The sequence below is a fragment of the Hipposideros armiger genome, unplaced genomic scaffold (genome assembly GCF_001890085.2).
Source record: "Hipposideros armiger isolate ML-2016 unplaced genomic scaffold, ASM189008v1 scaffold_672, whole genome shotgun sequence".
Classification (NCBI taxonomy): Eukaryota; Metazoa; Chordata; class Mammalia; order Chiroptera; family Hipposideridae; genus Hipposideros; species Hipposideros armiger.
In genome coordinates this window covers 98,977-105,606 of record NW_017732022.1, presented here as the reverse complement: position 1 = coordinate 105,606, position 6,630 = coordinate 98,977, and positions in this window count along the sequence as shown.

Here is a 6,630-nt window from a genome sequence, read left to right as displayed (position 1 = left end):
CCAACTCCTAAACAATGAAGAAATGTTTGAATGTTTCCCTTCCAGTTTTAAATAATGCAACCATACTAGAATAATCCCATGTGGTGAAGAAATAAATGCTTTTTGTTTTTAGTTCAGTCACATCCCAGGCCCGTTTTTTCAGTTATTTATTTATTTATCTATTTTTTTAATTATTAAACCTTAAAGGAAGAAGTATCATAAATAGCTTTTGTCTGGAAAAGAAAATACATGAATTCTCTCAAATACACCAGAAGTTATGCCCAAATGATGAATTGGGTCTTTCTATAAATGCAACATGTTTCTGTTATCATTCATAAGTAAGTCAGTGCTTTGTTGCAAAAGTAAATAAGTATTTCTTAAAATGTCAACTTATTATAAAGAATTAAGAAATTATCTTGCTCAATAGTGCAAGCTCTGAGAAACAGGGTCGCTGGTTCCATTCACGGCCCTAGCTGAGTAGCCACTGAGCTGCCAAGAGGTGGCAGGATGGCTCAGCTAAAAAAGAAGAAAGAAAGAAATGTGTCAAGCACATTAAAAAGAACAAACTTGTTTGCATTCCTACATAATTTTTAAGAATCAGAGTCCCTTAGGATTTGAAAGACTTAGAGATAACCTATCTAGTTTGTCCTCTAATGCAGGGGTTGGCAAACTGCGGCTCACAAGCCACATGCGGTTCTTTGGGTACGTTCCATCTCAAATGTTTGCCGACCCCTGGAAGAGCCAATCCTGGCCCTCACAGCAATTTGAAAATTACTTGAGAGCCATTCATATATTTTTACAAATAAGGAAAATTTAAAGTAATATTATAAATGAAACTATGATAGTTTTATTTTCATTTACAATTTTATTTCAGAGCCACATGTATGTACCCCAAAAAGCTGCATGTGGTCGCCAGCTGCAGTTATCCAACCCCTGGCGGTTCTTCTGTCTCAAAATTTTGCCGACCCCTGCTCTAATACAATGTTCTTATTTGCCCCACCTCTGTTCTGACTTTTACATTACTTATCACATTAACGTTTTTTTAGGATTCTCTGGGCTGTGATTCTCAAAACTATGAGAAGCAATAATGATGCAAAACACATTGTTTTTACTATAATGTATATCTAGCACATGTTGCTGAATAAATGTTTGTTAGAGGAAACAATGACTAGCTGAACATGGGCATCCATGTTGGAAATCCCAGACATATGTCTTCATCCTTTGAATACTTTCTATGATGATGAATTTACTAATTAAGTTTTTTTTATTTTTATTGGGGAATTGGGGGGATGGGAACAGTGCTGGGGAATTGGGGAAAGGGGAACAGACAAGTTGCTGTCGTTTTGTTCTTCAATCTAGTTGTGGAGGATGTTGCTTCACTGGCCCAAGTTGGCACCATCATTGCGCTCTTCCCGGGCGAGGCAGATCAGTCGCCGGCTTCTGGACAGCCGCTCACTGTGGCTGCTGGCCGCTCACGCTGGCTGCTGGCCGCTCACGCTGGCTGCTGGCTACACACGGTAGCCCATGGCAATCCACTGCCACAGGGACTGCAGCCCACGCCGTCGCCGGCGACTCACGGCAGCCCAGCTCCAGGTTGAGCTGTTGTTCAGCATCTTAGCTGTGGAGGGCAGTGTCACTGGCCCTCATATGTGGGATCCGAACCGGGGCCCTCTGGCATCCCAAGCGAGTTCTTAACCATCGCGCCACTCGGCCGGCCCCTAATTAAGTTTTAAAGAAATATATTTTGTGTTCTAACAACTCTAACTCTCTAGAAGTTTTTTTTTTCCCCAAACCCTATACTGAAATGTGCCTCATTTCAAATTCTACCCTTTACTTCTTTCTAGCATTAAATTAGTCCATTCTTCATGCCTTCAGACTCTATCTGAAACATTGATTCTTCCGGGGTCTCAGGCTTGCTAACATTCAGACTGGAACTATGCTATCAGCTCTTCTGAGTACAAAGTGCGACCAATGAGGAGGTGTGCTATAATCCACAAGAATTGCTTGAGTTTTCTAATTTATACAGACAGAAATCCAGGAAACATGGGTAAGAATTGATATTAAGGGAGTGGGATAATGGAAGGAAAGTAAAGTCGGATCAGGATGCATTTACTGATATGGGCTCACTATGCAGAGCTTCTGCATTTAATGTTGCAGTTTGGAGAGTTAGAAAGGATTCTAATGGCTCAGTTGGTTGATTGGCTGAAACATGGACCAAAAAGTTGCCCGTGGTCAGCGAGTTAGAAATGTCAGATTTCCTTTGGTTTAATGTAGAGGAAGGGATTCAAAGGCTTATGGAGATTGGAATGGCAGACTGGATTTATCATTGAAGATCTATACAGTCATGGTGGGAGGATCAAGAAGACATACCTTTCACCAATGTTGTGAGAAATAAATTTGTGTGGGGAGTCCTGGCATCCTTGAAGAACTCAGTGATTGCTCTTCTTCGTAAGGAAGACCTTACAGTGGGAACTACAGTCACAGTATTGAGAAATCGAAATGCAATGGGAGTAGCTGGATCCCAGGGTACCAAGTGGCGGCACCCAACCATCAGTGGTGTGGTGGACATGGTTATCATATGGACAGCAGAGCCAAAGCAGCAATCAGAATAGTCTGATTTGTGCAGACCAATGGCATTGGCTAATTGATCATTATGTTCCGACACCTGAAATAGACAGGAATCCCACTAAATTCTTACTTGATCCATATAAGCAGAAAAGCTCTAGGTCAAGTGAACAAAAGGCTAACTTGAATCATAAATACAGAGAATAATGTCCCCTCAATCAATTCCCAGACTGAAGCCAGTTAACACATCCAGAATCCCTTGAATAAAGTGGAGGTCAGGTCCCCTTGAGAAAGGACCCAGTACACTGCCAAAAATTTATATTGTTAATCTTCCTCCCAGTCTTTCCTAAATGGGACCTACAACCTTTAACCAGAGTAACTGTACATTGGGGAAAAGGACATAATCAGACTGTTCAGGGACTACTGGACACTGGCTCTGAACTAACACTAATTCCAGGAGACCCAAAACATCACTGTGGTCCACCAGTCAGAGTAGGGGCTTATATAAATCAGGTGATCAATAGAGTTTCAGCTCAAGTCCATGTCACAGTGGATTCAGTGGGTCCCCGAGCCCAACCTCTGGTTATTTTCCCAGTCCAGAATGCATAATTAAAATAGACATACTCAACAACTGGCCCCACATGCTAGCTTATCAATTGTTTGAAAAAATATATACCTTATTTTCTCAGTGTCTTCTTCAAGATACACATTTGACTCCCACTTACATTTCCTTAAATGAAATTATTTCTAGCGTCTCCGTCAGACCCAGCATTGTAGTATATTTTTTACTGCTTAACTAATATTGAAATTGTATTTACCAAAGTTCCATGAGAACATTTTCACATAAATTGCCAACAAGCAGTCATTCTCAACTGTAGTAAAGCAAACCATTTTAGCCTAAACAATGAAATTTATATTTACAGCTCCTAAATTTCATCTTCTTATTTCTGGACCTGCTATCAAGATGTTCTTGAATCATAAGTAATTCAACAGGCAACCTTTTATTGATGGACTAGTCTGCATCAAGCCTGGTAATGGAGCGATAGAGATTAACGAGACACTGTTTTTGACCTCTAGTTGCTCTATCTAGTAAGGGACATAAAAAAAAGTAAATAATATAAATAAGCAACAAGATAAGTATTATGGGAGTGCCATGTAACAAATAACAAGTAGCTCCTGGGAGAAAGAGGACCAACACTGAGGAGACGCTTGAGCTGCAGCTGCAGGGAAAGACAGGCTATAGGCTGAGAGGTAAGAGAAATGAGCACAAAAGATGGGAGAAGAAGGAAGAGAAGTAGAGAGGCAGACAGTGGAGGATGGTTGAGGAGAGTGTGAAAAGGTAAGATTGAGGGTTGGGGGAGGAGCCTGAAGGCTTCAGAGTCCTGGATTTCCAAAGTCCTCAAAACCTGCCAATGATTCCATAAGTATTACGGTAAACTTTAAAATAATTTAAATAATCAGCTTTAGGTAAATTGGTAAACAAGGAAAATAAAATACAGATCATTTGGTGAATTGATCTTTCAACTACTGAGCTTTAGATGTATTAATTTGGAGCCTAAAATTTATAAATTGTGCAAGATGGCATATTCAAAAGATGGCTGCAAAAATATCTCCCAGCTCCTACGTTCTTCTACAAAGTGACCTTGTCCCACTGAGGAGCAGAGTTTATTTTCCATCATCTTATGACTGCTTTGACCAATATAATATGACAAGTACCATGCTGTGTGAGTAGTCCAAGTTACCTGGAGAGGCCACATGTAGGTGCTCCGCTTGGTAGCTCCAGGCGACCATCAGATGCCAGTTACGTGACTGAGCCATTTCAGATGTCCAGTCCAGTCAATCTTTCAGATGACTTCAACCCAATCCAAAATTTGACTGGAACTGCCTGATGAGTATTAAGAAAGAGCTGCTCAGCTAAGTCCATCAACCCACAGGAACCTGAGTGATAACAATATATTATTATTTTGAGCCATGAAGTTGTGAGCCAGTTTGTACACATCAGTAGTTAACTATAACAGAAGGATTAGGGAAGACAGAGGGGCTCCCTTGCTGATGACTAAGGATATTTGAAGTACGATGAAATTAAATGAATCACAGAGTGGTTAGGGAGAGCAGGAAGATAGTAGGGAGAGCAGGAACTCTGTTCCCAGAGTTCAGATGTGGGCTGGCTGCTCATTTCGGGGTCAATGAAGGTTCCTGCTTGAGAGACTGTGAGCAGCGATGCTATTAACCAAACAGAATTAAAAGAGGAACAGTGTGTTTGACCAAGATATACTAAACAATTTTTAACGTGTTGAGTTTGAGTTGTTTATACTATTTTCATATGGGATAATCAATAACACCTGTAAATATAGGTTCTGAGCTTTGGAAAGAGCTATAATATGTATGTACAAGGGGCATCAGCATATGGAAAGATATTTATTGAAGCCACAGGAAGTGGTGATATTACCCAGACAAATTATGAAGAAGAGAAGAACTTTTCCCCAAAAAAGTAATGAGAAATACCAACAATTAAAAGATAAGCAGGAGCCGGCCGAGTGCAAGTTGGTTAAGAGCTGGCTTGGGACACCAGCTCTGAACAGCAGGACCCAGGTTCAGATCCCACATAAGGTCCAGTGACGCTGCGCCCTCTACAGCTAAGATGGTGAACAACAGCTCGACCTGGAGCTGGGCTGCTATGAGTTGCCGGCGATGGCATAGGCTGAAGTGGGCTGCCATGGTCTGCTGTAAGCTACTGTGAATGGCTGGCAGCTGACGTCAGTGGCCGTACAATGGGTGGCGAGTGACTGCCTCACCCTGGAAGAGCACAATGATAATACCAACATGGGCCACTGAAGCGATGTCCTCCACAACTAGACTAAAGAACAAAAGGACAGCAACTTGTCTGTTCCCCTTCCCCAATTCCCCCAACGCTGTTTCCCTCCTCCAATTCCCCAATAAAATCTTTTTTAAAAGATAAGCAGAAAGGAAAGATACTTTTCACACAATTCTATTAAACACTATCATTTTCCTCTTTCAAATAGTAATGTATCTTATCATTGGGAATGGAGAAAAGAAAGAAACACTACTCTTTTTTACACAGCGATACTATATAAATTTTAGGATTTGGACAGAGGGAGAAGAGGTGATGCTCTTACTTGATTGAACTTATAGTAAAATTGCAAAATGATGAAATATTTTACAAACATGAAACTATTTAGAACTTGTGTTTTGAATAATATATATGTGATTGAGTCTATAATTTCTTCCAGCAAATTAGTAATGAGATCACAGACTAAAACAAAAATTATATGATATATAAAACATTAGAAAGTTAATTTCCTTCACACAATGTTTACAAAGCTTTGATAGTTTTATCTTATTTTCATGGCAACTTTCCTCCCAGCACAAATCTCACAAATCAAGTTGTAAACTCAGACTATTTGAAGTTAAAAATACGTAGTATACATTTTAGTGAGAAAATCCTGGTTAACATTATTTCAGGAAAAGCAAAATATTTGTTCCAAGTATCAACACGAAGAAATGCAAATCAAAGAAGTCGTTGTGAATATATAATTGGATTTTTTTTCTGCATTTGAACTATTTTTGCTCACAAAGCATACTAATTATATTTAATATAAGTAATATAGTTATTAACAGAAGGGCAGTGTGGTAAATTAGATGATGTTCAGCAAATATTTGCTCCTTATCCCAAATCTCCATGGATAAAGAACATTTTCTCACATCATTGATATTGGATGTGGTCATTTGAGTTGCTTTGGCCACTGGAATATAGGCAGAAGTAACACAGTGTCAGTTTTAAGCTCAGGTTTTAAGAGAATTCCACTCACCCTGAGAGCTTTCCACCACAGCCCTTAACAACAGCAACAACAAAAACGGCCCCAGGTAGCTACTTCCCTGCACTTTGGGGACAAAAAGACATTTGGAGCAGAGCTTCCCTGGCTGATTACACACCTGCAGCCAGAAGCAGAGCCAGCAGCACAGCAATTACACACAGCTGTACGTGTGAGAGTCAGTATCATTTTAAGCCACTGAGTTGCAGCGATATTAATGAGGCAATATCTAACTGAAGCAGGTAGCAAAAAA